This window comes from Gossypium arboreum, chromosome 9, assembly GCF_025698485.1.
Source record: "Gossypium arboreum isolate Shixiya-1 chromosome 9, ASM2569848v2, whole genome shotgun sequence".
NCBI classification, from domain to species: Eukaryota; Viridiplantae; Streptophyta; class Magnoliopsida; order Malvales; family Malvaceae; genus Gossypium; species Gossypium arboreum.
The window spans coordinates 63,964,329-63,971,293 of record NC_069078.1 but is presented as its reverse complement, the minus strand read 5'-3'; the positions used below and the strand labels follow the sequence as shown (position 1 = coordinate 63,971,293).

General features: G+C 35.8%; 1 non-coding gene across 1 annotated transcript; it reads left to right on the top strand.

Annotated features, from left to right (window-relative positions):
• The first annotated feature begins 6,858 nt into the window (after positions 1-6,858).
• LOC128280950 (small nucleolar RNA R71) lies at positions 6,859-6,965 on the top strand. Its single transcript, XR_008271168.1, has one exon. It is a non-coding gene; the product is annotated as a small nucleolar RNA R71 (small nucleolar RNA).

The following is a 6,965-nucleotide window of genomic DNA, read 5'->3' as shown; positions in this document are numbered from 1 at the left end:
TGCCCAATCAATATATCGGCCTAGGCTGAGTGGGCGCTGTCGAAGGAACTGAAATAGATCCTCCTAGGGGTCCATAGAAAATCAGAGACAAGGGTTGCGGGCCTCAGCCTCAGCGGAAGCGCTCGAGGAAGAGGTTGCACCATGGGTCTTCTGCTTTTTCAAAGCGGAGACAGCAGCCTTAGACTTGCCGTGTGTGTTCATCATGGTGTACCTGAAAAGGTAAAATACTTTCATTAATAAATAAATCAATACCAAATATGCAAACAAAGAACGAGAAAACAAATCCAAGTAGTCCTAAATAGTAAATTATTCCTAAACAGTGCATATGAATACCTAAGCATGAAAAAACCATATCGTAAAACTACCATGAAGCAACGTGATGAAACAATAAACAAATCATGGCATGCTTTAAATAAGAATAATAGCAATAGTATTTAAGAAGAATAAAATAGTAAAATAAAAAGTAACCTAAATAGACTACGCATATTAGAAAGAAAATCAATAACCAATACTATAACACAAATAGAAAGAGCAAAAAAGAAAATAGAAGAGAATTCTAGAAATAAACATTCAATTAGATTAAATATGTAACATAAAAAGAGTAGAATAGTAAAATAAAATAAACTAAGAAAGAAATTAAAGAAAATAATATTTAGAAAAGGAATAAATAAAAATAACAAGAAAAAAAGAAATAAAATAAGAGTAATTAGGTGAAACAAAACAAAATAAAAATAATAAACTGAAAATGGGAAAAAGGGGGGACCGACAATGTGAAGGGTGGTGGCCGGAGGGAAGGTTGTGCGCAGTGGCTAGGAAGGTGGTCGTGGAAGAGCTCGTGGGTGTTTGAACGGTGGATGTGTGCTGTATGACGGGTAAGAGGTACTGAAGGAAGGGGGAAAAAAGGGGGAAATGAGAAAGGAGAGGGGAAGGGTGATAGAGGGAAGAGGAGTGAGAGAAACATGGCTAATGGGTCAGTTGTGGGACTCATGTGTGACGAGGGTGAAAGAGAGGGAGGCGGTTTTGGTGATGTGGTTGGGGGTGGCTTGAAAGGGTGAGGAAAGAGGGAGAGGGCATAGGCAATGGGGTAGCGATGATGGGTGATCGGTAGTGATGTTGAAAATTTTGAGAAGATGAAAGTGAAAAGGGATTAAGGTTTGGGGTTTTGGGGTTAAGAAGGGGGACGTGGTTGTGTGAGGCCTGTGTTGGACCACACGACCGTGTCACACGCCTGTGTGGCTCTTCCTAACCCTTGTGCGTTTAAAATTTTTACCCCATTCTTCATACGGCCTCAGGCACGCCCATGTGTCCAGGCCGTTGGTATACACGATCGTATCGCCTGGCTGTGTGCAACCTCCTTTGCTTCTCCCACGCCTTTGTGACCTCCCACACGCCCATGTGGCTCGGTCATGTGCCTTGCTTGTGTAGCTCTCTGACTTGTTTAAAAATTGAAAAAAAATTAGCTCCAGGTTTCACATGGCCAATGACACGCCCGTATGGTACATACGGTCGTGTCTCACACCAGTGTGGACTATTTTAGGCCATGTCTTTGTCAATTTTTTGAAAAATTAAGTCTCAGTATCCACACGGCCAAGGACATGCACGTGTGTCCAGACCGTGTGGGTCACCCTGCTGTGTCGCCAGGCCGTGTAACTTACTATTGATTTTCTTAAAGTTTTAAAACTAAGTCTTAGGATCCACATGGCCAAGGACACGTCCGTGTGTCCAGGCTGTGTGGGTTAAAAAACATATTTTTTAATATATTTTGAAAATTAATTAATTTTAAAAAAATCATGAAAAAAAGTTAATAAAATTAGCAGAGTTAACACTTGGGTTGCCTCCCGAGAAGTGTTTATTTAAAGTCTAAGCTCGACTTACCTTATATTTGACGGTCATGATGGTTCACGAAGTCGAAACTCCTTTTTCTTGATGTCAATTCTATTATTAAAATAAGGTTTGAGTCGAGTAATATTTACCTTAAAAGTGCCAAATTCAGAATGAGTTACCTCGACTGTACCATATGGGAAGACATTTAATATCGTAAAAGAAGTTGCTCCATTCGCATTAAGCTCTGAAGTGGCAATTCAAGGGTTCGTTTTATCTAATAGTACCTGGTCCCCAACCTTAAATTGATTCGTTCCATCCTTATGCTCATCATGGTGTTGCTTTGGTTCTGCATCGTGTATTCTCGGTTTCTCCTCGACATGTATCCGCCATTCGTCTAGTTCATCGATTTGTAACATTTATTTTTTATGAGTCGTCATATTTCTGTCACATAGACTGGAACGTGGCTCCATCACATTTTTTTGAGGGGTTTCCTGCAAAGAAGTTTGAGCCTCAATGTTATTTATATTAATAGAACTCGTATAATTATCTCGATCACTAGATGTCTTAACAGAATCACGAGCTTGGAGTTTAATCGTATCATCACTTACACGAAGTATCAATTCAACTTTACCAACATCAATAATAGTTCTGGTAGTTGTTAAAAAGGGCCGACCTAGAATCAAAGGTACGTCACTGTCCTCATTTATGTCTAAAACAACAAAATCAACTAGGAATATGAATTTATCAATTTTAATGAGAACATCTTCAATAATTGTAACACCCCTTACCCGTTTCCAAGGCCGGAACAGAGTACGAGGCATTACCAGACTTAACAATACACATAGACGAAAACCGGGCCATAAAATTTATTTAATTTAAAACTTTTCGAACACATGCATAACAAACAAAGCTAACTATATCATCACATCAAAACATAGGACATGGCACGATTAATTAAACTTATAAACCATAATGGATAAGGACCACATCTCATGATTTTATACGATAACTCAATGCAGACTGATACGCATGGTCAAAATCATAATAAAAATACATATCACAAACCAACTTCCTATACATGCCACTTACTTGATATTTCTAATATTTGAATGAATTTTCCCAAAAATGATAGTTTGATAGTGTGATTTTGCCTCCCACGATCTCCAACCCCGAGCCGACCTGCCAATACTAAAGAAATGGAGAGGATGGGTAAGCTTTACGCTTAGTAAGTTTATATGAAAATAATAAGCAATTACTACCATGCTTTTCAAGATAAAACACTATAATTGTACAATTACACATATTCAGATGAAATTTTTTTCGGAGTTATAGTTACTAAATCATTCTTATCTGAAGCTAAAAAACACAAAATTTAGTTTCGTTAATTTTTCTTGAAACTAGATTCATATATATTTCTGCCATAAAATTTCAAGAATTTTTGGTTCATCCAATTAGTATAGTTTATTAGTTAAAGTCTCCCTGCTTGAGTACGACTACTCGACCTCATCTTCTGAACCAAATTTCTCCCTGTACAGAATTCCAAATACCATGAAGATTGTTTCTCTTAAAAATATACTCAATAAGGAATCCATCCATGTAAGGTATGACTCTTAATAATGTTTTTAAAATTTATGGTGAATTTCTAAAGTCAGAACAGGGAATCTCGAATTCATTCAGACCCTATTTCACAAGAATTCAAATATCACACAATATAGAATTCTTTTGCTTCCCCTGTTTCTTCATGTGAAAATAGACTCATTAAGATTTATTTTCATATATCATTTCAATTTTTATTCAACTTCCACAATTTTTAGTGAATTTTCAAAGTCATGCAACTGCTGCTGTCCAACACTGTTTTACCACTAAAATTCATTCTTACATAATTCCACTTAATCCATTTTGTCTTATCGAAATTCACCCTATTATCGAGCACATTACTCATAATTTTTCATAAACATATACCTACACTTATTCATCATATAATCATGTTCAATTGTATTTTTACTTAATCGATTTTCCCGTTGAACTTTTCAGAATAATAACTGATACTCAATTGCCTGCACATATTTTCACACTTGTAGCCAAAGCTATCTGGTATGCATAGTAGCCTGCACATAGTACTACACATGCGACCAATTATCCGGTACACGTAGTAGCCTGCACTTAGTACTACACACGTGACCAATTATCCAGTACACGTAGTAGCCTGCACTTAGTACTACACACGTGACCTAACCATCTGATACACGTAGTAACCTGCACTTAGTACTACACACGTGATCACAGTTTTCAGGTACGCATAGTAGCCTGCACTTAGTACTACACATGCGACCTCACAATAGATCATTCGTATCGTTTTTATTCCGAAGGTTCAATCGGGAAATTCCTCACTTTTCAACATTTTACTAAATTGTCCGTAATCAATTTAAATTCATAATTTACATCAAATAACCATTTGATAGGCAGCCACATTTCATATGATATCAAAATATAATAACATAAAAAGAATCGATAGATTATTTATGTACGAATTTACTCGAAGTGTCGATCTCACTATCCATAGTACCAATTGTCCATTCATAGTATAATAAGACACAACTCAAATATCAAATCAGCTTTTAAGAATTTACATAACATATATCACATATTTCATATATCACTTGTCATGTATCTTCATTTTCTTGCATTTCATGTAACATTCTTATTATCATACGAACTTACCTCGATCCAGAAACAACAATTTACCATTTTAGTCCATAACCTTGTATTTTCCCGATTTAAGCCCGAATCTCGATTTCCTTCATCTATAATATCACATTTAGGCTAATAATTAGTCACACTATTCATTCGGGGTCCAAAAATCATATTTTTAAAAATTTTCATTTTGACCCCTAAACTTTTGCATATTTGCACTTTTGCCCCAAAGTTCGGAAATTAAACTTCATCCTATTTTCTTATGTTTTATGACATGCTGATAATTTTTCCCTTCTATGGCAACATCAAATTCTCACTCTAACATGTACTTATGACTATTAGGTATTTTTACCGATTAAGCCCTTTTGCTCGTTTTCACTTAAAACCGAGTAGCACAAGTTGTCTAACATAATTTAAAACCTCATATTCTATCATAAAACACCAAAATACACAAATTTCACCTATGGGTATTTTTCCAAATATGAACCCTAGGTTGAATTATTGCTAGCATAAGCTAAATCAAGTTACTGGGACTCAAAAAACGTAAAAATCATTAAAAACGAGGCTAGAACGGACTTACAATCGAGATTGGAAGCTTGGAAACCCTAGCCACGGAGTCTCCCTTGGTATACAAGTCCATGGTAAAGAAGATGAGCAAAATTGGCTTTTAATTTTGTATTTTAATTCATTTTACCCCTAAATGACAAAAATGGCCTTACTACTAAACTTTCCAAAAATTCTATTCATGTCCAATATTTGTCCATAAACTTTGAAATTGGTAAAATTTCTATTTAATACCTCCTAATTAATATTTCAAAGCAATTTCATACTAGAAACTTCTAGAATGAAAGTTTTGCAACTTATTCAATTTAGTCCCTAACTTCAAATTAGGCACTTTATGCATAGAATTTCTTCACAAAATTTTCACACAATCATGCAATCATATCATAGACCTCAAAATAATCATAAAATAATTATTTCTATCTCGGATTTGTGGTCACAAAACCACTATTCCGATTAGGCCCTAATTCGGGATATTACAATAATACCCCTAGGAAATCAAATGGTTCTATCTGCTAATTGAATACTCATCCTAGTTTACTTGGGTTTCCCGATACCTAGTTGCTTAAACATTTTATAGGGTGTGACATTAATACTCGCCCTTAAATCAGCTGAAGCATTATTAACATTTAAACTACCAATTAAATAAGGAATAGTAAAACTCCTTAGATCTTTCAATTTATTGGGTAGTTTATCTTGCAGAATGGCTGAGCACACTGCATTTAGCTCCAAGTGTGATGAATCACCTAACTTTTGTTTGTTTGCCAAAAGTTCCTTTGAAAATTTAACTGAATTGGGCATCTGCAAAAGAGCTTCAATAAACGGTAAGTTGATATGTAACTTTTCAAAAAGTTTAAGAAATTTACCAAATTTTTCATTGGTATGGTCTTTTTTTGTCGGATTGGGATATGGCACATGAGGTTTATATTCCTTACTGACTGGTTTTTGCTTATTTTGGCTTACCTCAACCTTACCTTTACTTACCACACTTTCTTACCTCGGTTCTAGTTCAAATTCAACTAACCCTTCTTCATCTCGAATACTAATTGCATAAAGCTACTCTCGTGGGTTAGTTTCGGTGTTTCTAGGCAAGCTACCTTGTGGTCTTTCTGAAATCAACTTAGCAAGTTGTCCTATTTGGTTTTCGAGCCCTTGAATCGACACTTTTTGATTTTTACATGCTGTTTCGGTGTTTTGAAAGCTGGTTTCTAACACCGAAATAAACTTTGTCAACATCTCCTTAAGGTTTGGCTTATTCTTTTGCTGGTAAAGTTGTTGAAAGCTTAGAGACGGTTGTGGTATCTGGTTTTCTTGACCACCCCAAGAGAAATTGAGATGGTTCCTCCAACCAGCATTATAAGTGTTACTGCAAGGATTATTCTGAGACTTAGAATTAATACCTATATAGTTGACTTGTTTGTTCTCTATGCTAGGATCGTAGGGTAAATATTCTAAATTGTTCATTCCTCCTCCATTTATATTGCACTATATCACTGGATGTACCTGTGTAGAAATACATAAACTATTGATTTTTTTTATTCAAAAATTTCTACCTAATTTGATAACATGGTGACCGCATCTAAGTTAAAAACACCGGGTGCTTTTGTCGGCTTCGTCCTCTTGACTTGCCATTGATAATTATTCAGTGACATCTCCTCTATAAACTCATAAGCCTCTTCAGGTGTTTTATTATTTAGAGTACCATCGGCAGCTGCATCGATCAATTGCCTAGTTGAGGGGTTCAAACCGTTGTAGAAGGTTTGAACCTATAGCCATAGAAACCCATGGTGAGGGCACCTTCTCAATAAATCCTTATACCTCTCTCATGCATCATATAGGGTCTCTAAGTCCATCTGTACGAAGGAAGATATATCATTCCTTAGCTT